At 51.4% G+C, this 9,724-nt stretch overlaps 1 long non-coding RNA gene across 2 annotated transcripts in view; it reads left to right on the top strand.

The window, feature by feature from the left end:
- The first annotated feature begins 127 nt into the window (after positions 1 to 127).
- Positions 128 to 9,724, top strand: part of LOC122231046 — a 116,689-nt gene continuing 107,092 nt past the window's right edge. For both annotated transcript variants that reach the window (XR_006208158.1, XR_006208157.1), the window contains exons 1-2: positions 128 to 525; positions 749 to 830. This is a non-coding gene — a long non-coding RNA (uncharacterized LOC122231046). The remainder of the gene's footprint in view (positions 526 to 748; positions 831 to 9,724) is intronic.

Here is a 9,724-nt window from a genome sequence, read left to right as displayed (position 1 = left end):
AAGGCCCTGACGTCACCTGCAGCCAATCAGCGCGCGCGGCTCGGGGGCAGGTGACGTCAGCCGGAGCCCGGCCGAGGGTGCAGATCAGAGGCGGCGGCCGCGGGGGGCGGGGGGCCGGGCTGGCCGCCGCCCTCCGCCCTCTGCCCTCCGCCCCCCCGCCCGGCACCGGCTCTTAAAGGGGCCGTGTGGCGTCCCCTCCGTGCTGCCAGGGACCCCCCCCGCCCCCAACCAACCTTCAGGGAGCCTTCCTAGCCCCGGCGCCCGGCCCCAGCACGCGGGGACCCCCGGCCTCGCGCCGTTCACCGCCGAGGAGGGGACGGATGAACGGATCGTGGCTCGAGGGTCTTCACCCGCCGTGGCCCGGCCGGAGCTGGCGCCGCCTCCCCAGCCCCGCAGCCTTTGTTCGCGCGGGGCCTACGGGCCCCGAGACCCTCGCAGTCCCGGGCGGCGAGGGCGCTGCGCAAGCTAGGCCCGCGAGCACTTTACCTGCGGCACTGACGCCGACCCTCTCCAGCACCCCTGGAGGTGGGAACCTGGGTTTCCACTTTACTCGGGAGCAAATTGGAAGCTCGGAGGCGAGACGGTTTGTCTCAGGTCACACGTCTCATGAACTCTGGGGAGGGTGTCCCCAGTGCAGTGCTGTCCCCCAGGCCCCGCCGATCACTCCAGCCCCTGACGCTTCCGGTGAAAAGCCACCCCCAAACAGTGCTTATCGGGGTCCACCCTGACAATGTGTGTTCTCCCCCAGCCCCCAGTCAAGGCTGTCGAGGGTCTGCCCCCAGGCGACTTGAGGCCCGGACGCTGGGAGTCCAGAGCGGGAACAAACATAGGTAATTACACCTTGAGCAGGGTTGGGCCGGAAACAAACAGGGGTCAGAGACACACGGGCGGTGGGCAGCCTGGAGGCCACCCCAGGAGGTGGTCTGGAGGCTGGGGAGGCATCCGTGGTGCAGAAGGGACCCCTCCCTACCCCCCCCCCCCCCGGGGGCAGGAAAGACCTGGATGGTCCCTAGACCTGGAGGAGGTCAGGGAGCTGGAGTCAGGAGAGCCGGGAGAAGATATGCACCCACACACCTACTGATTACTGAGCACCTTCTCCAGCCGGGCCCTGTGTGGGGCACTGGGATGTTAGCTCTGAGAAAGACGACAAAGACCTCTGCCGTGAGCTGACACTGACGGGAGCCTTTGAAGGTAATTTATTTTTTGGTGGGAGGTGTGACCAGACAGCTCAGATGTTTCTAAAACCCCTTCTGGCCGATGGAGAGTGAGGTGATCTTTCCTGTAGCCTGAGGCGCCCACCCTTGGCAGGTCTCCCAGGGCCACCTAGGGGCTCTGAGAGGGGCTTTGGCCCCCAGGGAGTGCAGCACCTTCCCAAGGAGGGAGAGAGCTAGGAGGTGGCTCTCAGCCATCCTTGGTTGAAGAAGGGTCACAAAAAATGTGCCAGGCACAACTAGCCTGTCTTGTCCTGGGCCAGGATGGGCACTCTGGACCGCAGAGCTCTGTGTGGGAGTGCAGGAGGGCATCGGGTAGCAGGTGGGTCCTGGGCAGGGCTCTGGAGGGTCCCCCCTTCTGACCCTCAGTTCTCCCAAGCAGGCTGAGCCACCTACAGCCTCAGGGCTTTGCACAGAGTAGGTGTGTAGTAAGTGCGTGGGGCCTCCTTTCTTGCTGGCCTGAAGAATGTCAGGGTAGTTGTGTGTATATGTGGTGCATGGCAGGCGCAGGGAGGGGGGGATGGGGGGGTGGGGAGGGGAGAGGATGTGTTCCTGGCACAGAGCCAACACCGAGGACAAACAGTCAACTGGGCCTGTCCTGGAAGGGAGCACTGGTAACCTGGGGGCTATCTGGGGCTGGGGCTGGGGCTGGGGCTGGGACTGGATTGAGGTCTTTCCTCTTTCCGTGATCTGCTAGCCAGAGGCAGACCCTGAGCTCCTGGGAATGCCCAGCCCAGATGCATGGCCGGGACAGTGGTGGGTGGGGGCTTCCCTGGGACCCTGCTATGTTTGGGTTCACTCCATGTCTGAAGAGTGGGGAGGCTGAGCCCCAGGAGGGGACAGGGGGATTCAGGCTGAGCCCAGATGGGGCCAGGTGGCTGGAGGGAGCACATGAGGCCCTTGGGGAGGGAGCACAGAGAGAGCCAGAAGGGCCTGGGAGCGGCAGGAGTTGGGGTTTGTTGGTCTTTAGATCGAGGAGTTGGGTTTGCTCCCTGGCCAGGGGGGAAGGTGTTCAAGTGGGCTCCTCTTCTGCCCAGCCGGGACGTGGTCAGCACTTGCACGTGGCCTGGGAGTGCCCATGGCCCCAAAGAACTCTGGCTGTGCCCTGGGCAGCTCCTAGCTAGGCCTGAGCAGGTGGCAGTAAATTGAGGGGCGGGCGATGATGTCCTCACTTCCTTCTGGAAGCTGTAGATGAGTGGGTGGGGGTGGCGTGCAGCTTTCTGGGGCTGGATCTGGCCAGGGAAGTATGTATGGGCCATGATTATTCTCCAGTTCTGTCATTTCTGGTGCAAAGGAGCACTTAAAACCTGGAGTTTTGCAACAAGGAGGCAGAGGTTTAGGGAGGCACTGCGAGTTTCCCAGGCCGCTAGCTCTGCCCTAGGTTCTTTCCAGCCCCGTGCTGGATTCTGTCCGCGCCCCCTAGGCCCCCTCGGAGGGCCAGCGGCCTGGGCGCGGAGACTCATGCCCTAACGAGATGCGCAGGGGCAGGGGCGGCGGGGGAGGGGGCTGCGGTGGGCCCGGGCGCTGGGCGGTGCGTGGAAGGAAGTGGGGTTCCCAGCTCCCCAGCCAGGGGTCGCCTTGTGAGGCCGGGCCAGGTCCAAGCCCGCTGCCCGCTGGGCCCGGGCTCCCCGCGGATGATCGCGGCGGGCCACGCGGGCCCGGGCCCCCAGCGGTGGAGCGGGACCCGGCTCAGGGCAGCGTCGGGGTCGGGTCGGTCCCCCGCCTGGAGGACGGCGCGCCGGGTCGGGCTGACGCGGGCGGTCCGTGCGCGCCCCCTGCCGCTCGCCTGCGCCCGACCAGAGAGGACGCGCGGGGTGGACTTTCCTTCCTGCGTCCTCGCCACACAGAAAGAAAAACGGGGTCCATTTTTTTTTTTTTTTTTTTTTTTTTGCCGATTTGCAGCTCGGCGTTTCAGCCAAAGACACACAATAAACGTGTAGCCGTGGCATTGTTTTCCCCACAACCAGATTTTTTTTTTTTTTAAGTCAAGGCATTGTTAACAATAAAATGCGTATCCCGGTTGTCCAAGCAGGTGGGCTTGGACCTAGAGCTTTCCGGTCGCCCCAGGAAGCTCCCCCGCCCTCCCAGCCTCTGACCTAGCGCCCTCACCTTCTGACCCAGCGCTCGGTGAACCTGGACGAGGTTCACCATAACCAGGTGATAAACGTCTGTGTGGTGTTGCATTTGATGGACGCGCGGTGATATTTGGACCAAGTTTCTATATTTATGTGATAGATTATTTCCATAGTTTGATTATTACAACCAGTGCAGGGAGCAGCATCCTTCTGTGTGTTTTTCATAACACATTTCAGATTATTTTCTTTCCTGGTTTTTAATTATGATGTAAAACAAAACAAAACAAAACAAAAACAAAACCCTGCCAAACACGTGTAATGACAGAACAGACACCTGTTTTTAACTCTGGACCCAACCATGTCAGCAGGTCTCTGTGTTTGCTTCAGGCTGGAAGAACCACATCGGGGTCCTGGTGGGAGGCAGGCGCTGAGTGGGGGACGTCTTCTCGGTTCTGGCTTTATCATTTCATGGCACGTATAAGTCCTGCATACAGCAGATAGTATTATCTTGTGCGCTTTTCAATATTTCTGTATGAGCATCATGGCACAACATTTCTCCTTCAATTTGCTTTTTTTGTTTTGCACGCGCCAGCCTGTTTATCCTTGTTGAGGCGGGTGCCCCCGTCCACCCGTTTTAGCTGCTGTGTGTGTAGGTTTGCACTGGAGGAACAGACCGGTTCCGTTGCCATTACTCTACTGATGGACATTTAGCTCGTTTGCAAGTTTTTCTCCACGCAGCTGTGTTGCAACGAACATTCTGGTGGTTGTCTCCTCGCACCCCGTAGCCAGCTGTGTCAGCACGACCTGGGACTGTGTGGGAAGTGCACACTCTCAGCCCCCACCCAAGCCTGCTAAGCCAGACTCTCTGTTTTAACAAGTTCAGGAGATTCGTACGCACGTTCAAGCTTTTGGCTTTCTTTTTTGTATCATTTTATTTAATTTTTAAAATGATACAGTAAAATTGACTCGACTTTTTTTTTTTTTTATTGTGGCAAGATATGCATGATATATAAGTTGCCGCCTTAACCATTTTTAAGTGTTCAGTTCAGGAGCATTAAGTACGTGCCCATCGTGCACTCACCACAACCATCCGTCTCCAGAACTTACTCATCTTTCCCAACTGAAACTCAATCCCCATTAAACAATAAACCCCATTGTCCCTGCCCCGGCCCCTGGCACCCGCCATGCTTCTCTCTCTCTCTACGAATTTGACTTCTCCAGGGAACTTGTGTGAGTGGCACCCTGTGGTATTTGTCCTTTGTATCTGCCTCATGTTACTCAACATCATGTCCTTGGAGCTCATCCATAGGTAGCAGGTGTCGGAATTGCCTTTCTTTTTAAGGCCGAATAATCTTCCATGGTGTGGACAGATGACGTTTTGTGTATCCCTTCGTCTGCCGGTGGATGCTGGGCTGTCCCCGTCCTTCGTGTACTGTGAATAACACTGCTGTGAACAGTCTCTGTGAACAGAGACCCTGCTGTGCACTCTTTTGGGTGTGTACGTGGAAGTAGAATTATCAGATCACATGACATTTGCGTGTGTACCTTTTGAGGAACCACCAAACTGTTCTCCACGGCAGCTGTACTGTTGTCAATTACCAACAACGCACCAGTGTTCCAACTTTTCGACATCTCAACAAAATTGACACTTTTGGGTTTTGACACCTATGTAGATTCGTGTGCCGTCATCATAATCAATACGGAGCAGCTCTGTCACCCTAAGAATGTCTCCCGTGCTATTTCTTTATGGTGACATACTCCTTTCAGCCTTACCCCTTGGCAACCACTGGTCCGTGCCCATCAGTGTGGTTTAGTTTTTCTGAGGACATGAGAGGAGCGGAATCCCACAGTACGTAAGCTTTAGAGACTGTGTTGTCTTTGACGTTCATCCCGGTTGTTGATGTATCAATAGCTTGTTCCTTTTTGCTGCTGGGAAGGATTTGATGGCACGTTTAGAACACAGTGTACCCAGTCACTTGCTGAAGGACATCTGGATCGTTTTCAATTTTTTAGACATCATGAATAAAGCCATTAGAAACATTCCCGTGCAGGGTTTTGTGTTAATGTAAGTTTTCATGTCTCCAGAGTAAATGCCCTGGAGTATGACCATGGGTCACACGGTGGATATATGTTTAACTTATAAGACTGCCATTTGCACATTTACCTTTGAGAGACACTGTCTCAGGGCTCTTGGGCCAGATTTCTCTGAGGCGTGTGCCCAGAAGTGGGGTCGTCAGGTTACAGGATACACCTGCCTTTAGCATCCTGGAAGTTACTAAATTGCTCTCAAGGTGTGGATATAATAATCACCCACCAGTGAGTTATGGAAGCTCCAGTTTTTATAATCCTTGTCAACATTTGGTGTTTTAATTGTAGCTGCATTGAATTGATAGGTTAATTTGGAGGAGAGCACTATAGGCTCTTCTCATCCATGTACGTGTATTTAGTTTTTAAATGTCCTTCTCTGTTGCTTTAGGATTTTCTCCAGAGAGGTCTTATCCGTTCCTGTTAAATGTATTCCTACTTGCCTTATAATTTCTGTTTCTGTTGGGAAGGAAGGGCTCTTTGTAAAAATCATTTTCTGATTTGTTGTCACTTGTCCGTAGGCTTCCTGTGATTTAGCCTCTCTGAATTCCCTTATTAGTTCCGCCACGAATTTCCTATCAATTCATGTGGACTTTCCAGGCAGATAGTCATACATCTGTGGATCCCCACGTTTGTTTCTTTGCAAACCTGACATCACCCATTTCTTTTTCTTGTCATAGGGCATTGACTAGGATCCCCATCATCATGTCAACTGTACATGGTGATGGTAACAGTCTTAGCCTGGGTTGCCTAGAAAGCAGCCAGAGGCAAAGCTTAATCCAAGCGTGCTGTCGAAGGGCCGATCCAAAGGAGGCCAGAGTCGGGGGCCGGAAGAAGTTGTGGCTAGTTGCTTGTCTATGCAGGCCATCTCCAGTGAGGCCTAATGGAGACACTGCAACACAGAACAGTCTGCAGGGAGGAAGAAGGGAGAACACTTTATCCACCTGTCTTCTGTTCTCACAGATCAAAGTTCATTTCACGGGGAACTTACTTCCCTGAACTTTGTGTTGTGTGTTAAACCAGCTCTTGTAGGAAACCACTGGAGGGGCCAGAGCTCCCGTGGGTTCAGTAAAGTTGTGCCAGCATACGGAACTTCCTGATGCTGCAGGCATGATGAAGGTCAAACCGAAGACCGGCCCTCTCTGGAAGCAAGGCCATGGACTGGGGCTGGAAAGGGGGCCAGCAGATATGATGGGGGTGGGATGGAATGGGGTAACAAGCTAGGTCCATTCCATTAACTGACTTTAAAGAGAATATTCTATAGTTTTCCAATCTGAATTAACTGTTATCAACACCTGGTCACAAAGCTGTCCTCCTGGGACCTCCCTGCACCACTATTGGTGACTCACCTGAGCATCATGTCTGAAACAGCCATAAAGATTTGCAGCCACTGGGCCCCTTGTACACTTGCTGGGCCACGAGACCTTGGTCTCCCCTGTGACTGAGAGACCTCAGCCCCCCCTGTGACTGAGAGACCTCAGCCTCATGCTAATTCCCCTTCTCATAAAGGCCATTACATTGGGATACAGGGGTGTGGGTCAGGTAGTAGGGGTCCTAAAAGAGAGCAACCACTGGCTCTCAGTTCCTCTGGCAGACAGCACCTGACCTCCATGAAGGTCTTGCTTTGTGGCAGCCCTTTTGTTTCGAAGGTGCCCGAAGTGCCCCCTTGTGGCCTCTGGTAGCTCCATATATGGCCTGAATTTCTGGGTGCTTGCCCCTTTTATTTTATCTTTGGGGAATTGCTGTTTTAACAGTCACTTCCAGCATGTGGTGTGGCTAGGTCACGTTGGGAAGTATTTGCTACTCCTGTCCACTCCTGTCCGTGGTGTGTGTGATACCAAGGAGACTAGTTTGGGGGGGGGGCATCCATCTTTATCCAGGGCATTTTAGGTCCCAAAGCTTTACAGGCTCCCAGGAGTACAGGACCTCTGGGTGCTAACAAGGTGGGATATTCTTTAACAGTTCATTGGCCATTGTCAGGTGAGCCACTTGCTCGGGCTGCCAGTCTGTCCCTAATATGGCCATCCAGAGCAGCCACAGCCCTCAAGCTTGGGACAGCTCCTCCTGTGGTGTCTGTGGGATCTTACCAGCCTGGAGGATGTCTCTCTGGGTTGGCCATCTCGTGGCCATTAAACAGGCATCCAAATAGCGAGTCTGCAGCATGAATTGTGGGAGATGCTTGCTTGTGGCCAACACCTGGGAGAACACGACTTTGTCAGCCCCTTGGCACTCGCACCGTCGCCATTGCCCAGTCTGTTGACCCAAAGGGCCGGTTTCTCTTCTCCTCTTTCTGTAGGTCTGTGTCTCAGGACTACTCCACTGTGTGGGGCTATTGCCCTTGGAGATAGTCCTGGTTGTGGCTGGCAGGACAGGGTGCAGTTGTGCTTTCTCTGTGGGGAACTGGAGCTCTCCTGGACCACTATCCCACAGGGGGCAGCAACAATCATGGCACTGCCTGGGTGGCTCGTTTCAGCCCTACATCTTGCCATTTGGCCTCTAACCATGGACTCCACTCATGTTTATTAGCAGCTATGTTATTTTCCATTTCTTCTATCTCCTCTTTGTTCCCTTTTTCCTTATTTCTTGCTTTATTTTATATTCAACTATTTTTTTAATCCAACTTCTCTTTTCTGTTAGCTGTTGGGTTATATATATATACACACACACACACACATATATAATTTTTTAATGTTTATTTATTTTTGAGAGAGAGAGAGAGAGAGAGAGAGAGAGAAAGAGTGAGTAGGGGAGGGGCAGAGAGAGTGGGAGACACAGAAGTCTAAAGCAGGCTCTAAAGCTGTCAGCACGGAGCCTGACGTGGGACTTGAACGGACAGACTGTGAGATCATGACCTGGGCTGAAGCTGGATGCCCAACCGACTGAGCCACCCAGGCGCTCCCATATTTCTGTATATTTTTAAGTGACTATCCTAGAGATTAAATTTCATATCCTTGATTTATTATAATATACTATCAATTAGTCATCTCATGACATCCTGAACAAGGCAAGAGCCTTACAACTGTTTAATTTCATTTATCCTCCTGCATTTTACTTCCAAAAATGCTAAAAATCTTATGGGACATTAATATATTGTTTCAAGCAGTTCCTTTTCTTTTATACTTATCAACACATTTACAATTTCCAGCACTTTTCACTCAGTCCCGAAGCCCCATGCTTCCATATGGGGCTCTTTTCCTTCAGTCTGAAGAGCCTTTCTTTAGTATTTCTTGTGGTGTAGGTCTTCTGGCGATAATGTCTCTCATCTGAAAACAAATCCATTTCACTTACACTTTTTTTTTTTTTACAGTTTATTTATTTGTTTGGAGAGAGAGAGAGGGAGAGAGAGAATCCCAAGCAGGCTCTGCACTGTCAGATGAGGGGCTTGAACCCACAAACCATGACATCATGACCTGAGCCAAAGTCAGAAGCTTAACCAACTGAACCACCCAGGTGCTCCTCACTTACATTTTGGAGGGTATTTACATTAGGTGTAAGATTCCAGGTCGGCAGGTTTTTGTTGTTGTTGTTGTTGTTTGTTTTTTAATTTCAGCACTCTAAGATGTCATTCCATGTCTTCTGGCTTCCATCACTTCTACTTAAAAATCAGTTGTCACTCTTATAGCTGTTCCTTCACAGGTAATGTGTTCTTTTTCTCCTGCTGCTTTTAAAGATTTCTCTTGATCTTTGATGTTTGGAAAATTTCCTACAGCATGCCTCTGCGTATTCTTCTATCTATTCATTCTGCTTTCAGTTTGCTGAGTTTCTTGAACCTGTAGATTCATGGTTTTCCACAATTCTGGAAAAAAGATATTGTCTTCTCTTCCTAAAGCCCACAATCCATTGTTTCTTGCTGCTCTTTCTGGGAGTCCAGAAATATGTTTTAAACTGTGTTTCAGGTGTCTCATGTTCTGTTCTATTATCATTTTCTGTATTTATTCTTTCTGCACTTCAGTTAGGATATTTTCTATTTATATATCTTTGTGTTTCCTAAATTTGTTGTCTATCCAATGAGTCATTAGGTTTAGGTATTTCATATATTGCATTTTTCAGTATGAGAATATTTTCCATTTAACATTTTAAAATATATTCTAATTCTTGGGGCGCCTAGATGGAAGCAGAAACTCAGTCAGTTAAGTGTCTGACTTTGGTGTAGGTCATGGTCTCGTGGTTCAAGCCCCACGTTGGGCTCTCTGCTGTTAGCACAGAGACTGCTTCAGATCCTCTGTCTCCCTCCCTCTACATCTCCCCTACTCTCTCTCTCCTTCTCTCTAAAAAATAAATGAACATTAAAAAAAGTTAAATATAGTCTAATTCATTACTGAAAAAGCTATCTTTTCATCCATTTTGCTTATC

This window comes from Panthera tigris, chromosome D1 (assembly GCF_018350195.1).
Source record: "Panthera tigris isolate Pti1 chromosome D1, P.tigris_Pti1_mat1.1, whole genome shotgun sequence".
Classification (NCBI taxonomy): Eukaryota; Metazoa; Chordata; class Mammalia; order Carnivora; family Felidae; genus Panthera; species Panthera tigris.
The sequence above is the reverse complement of the archived record's forward strand: the minus strand, read 5'-3'. Positions and strand labels throughout refer to the sequence as shown.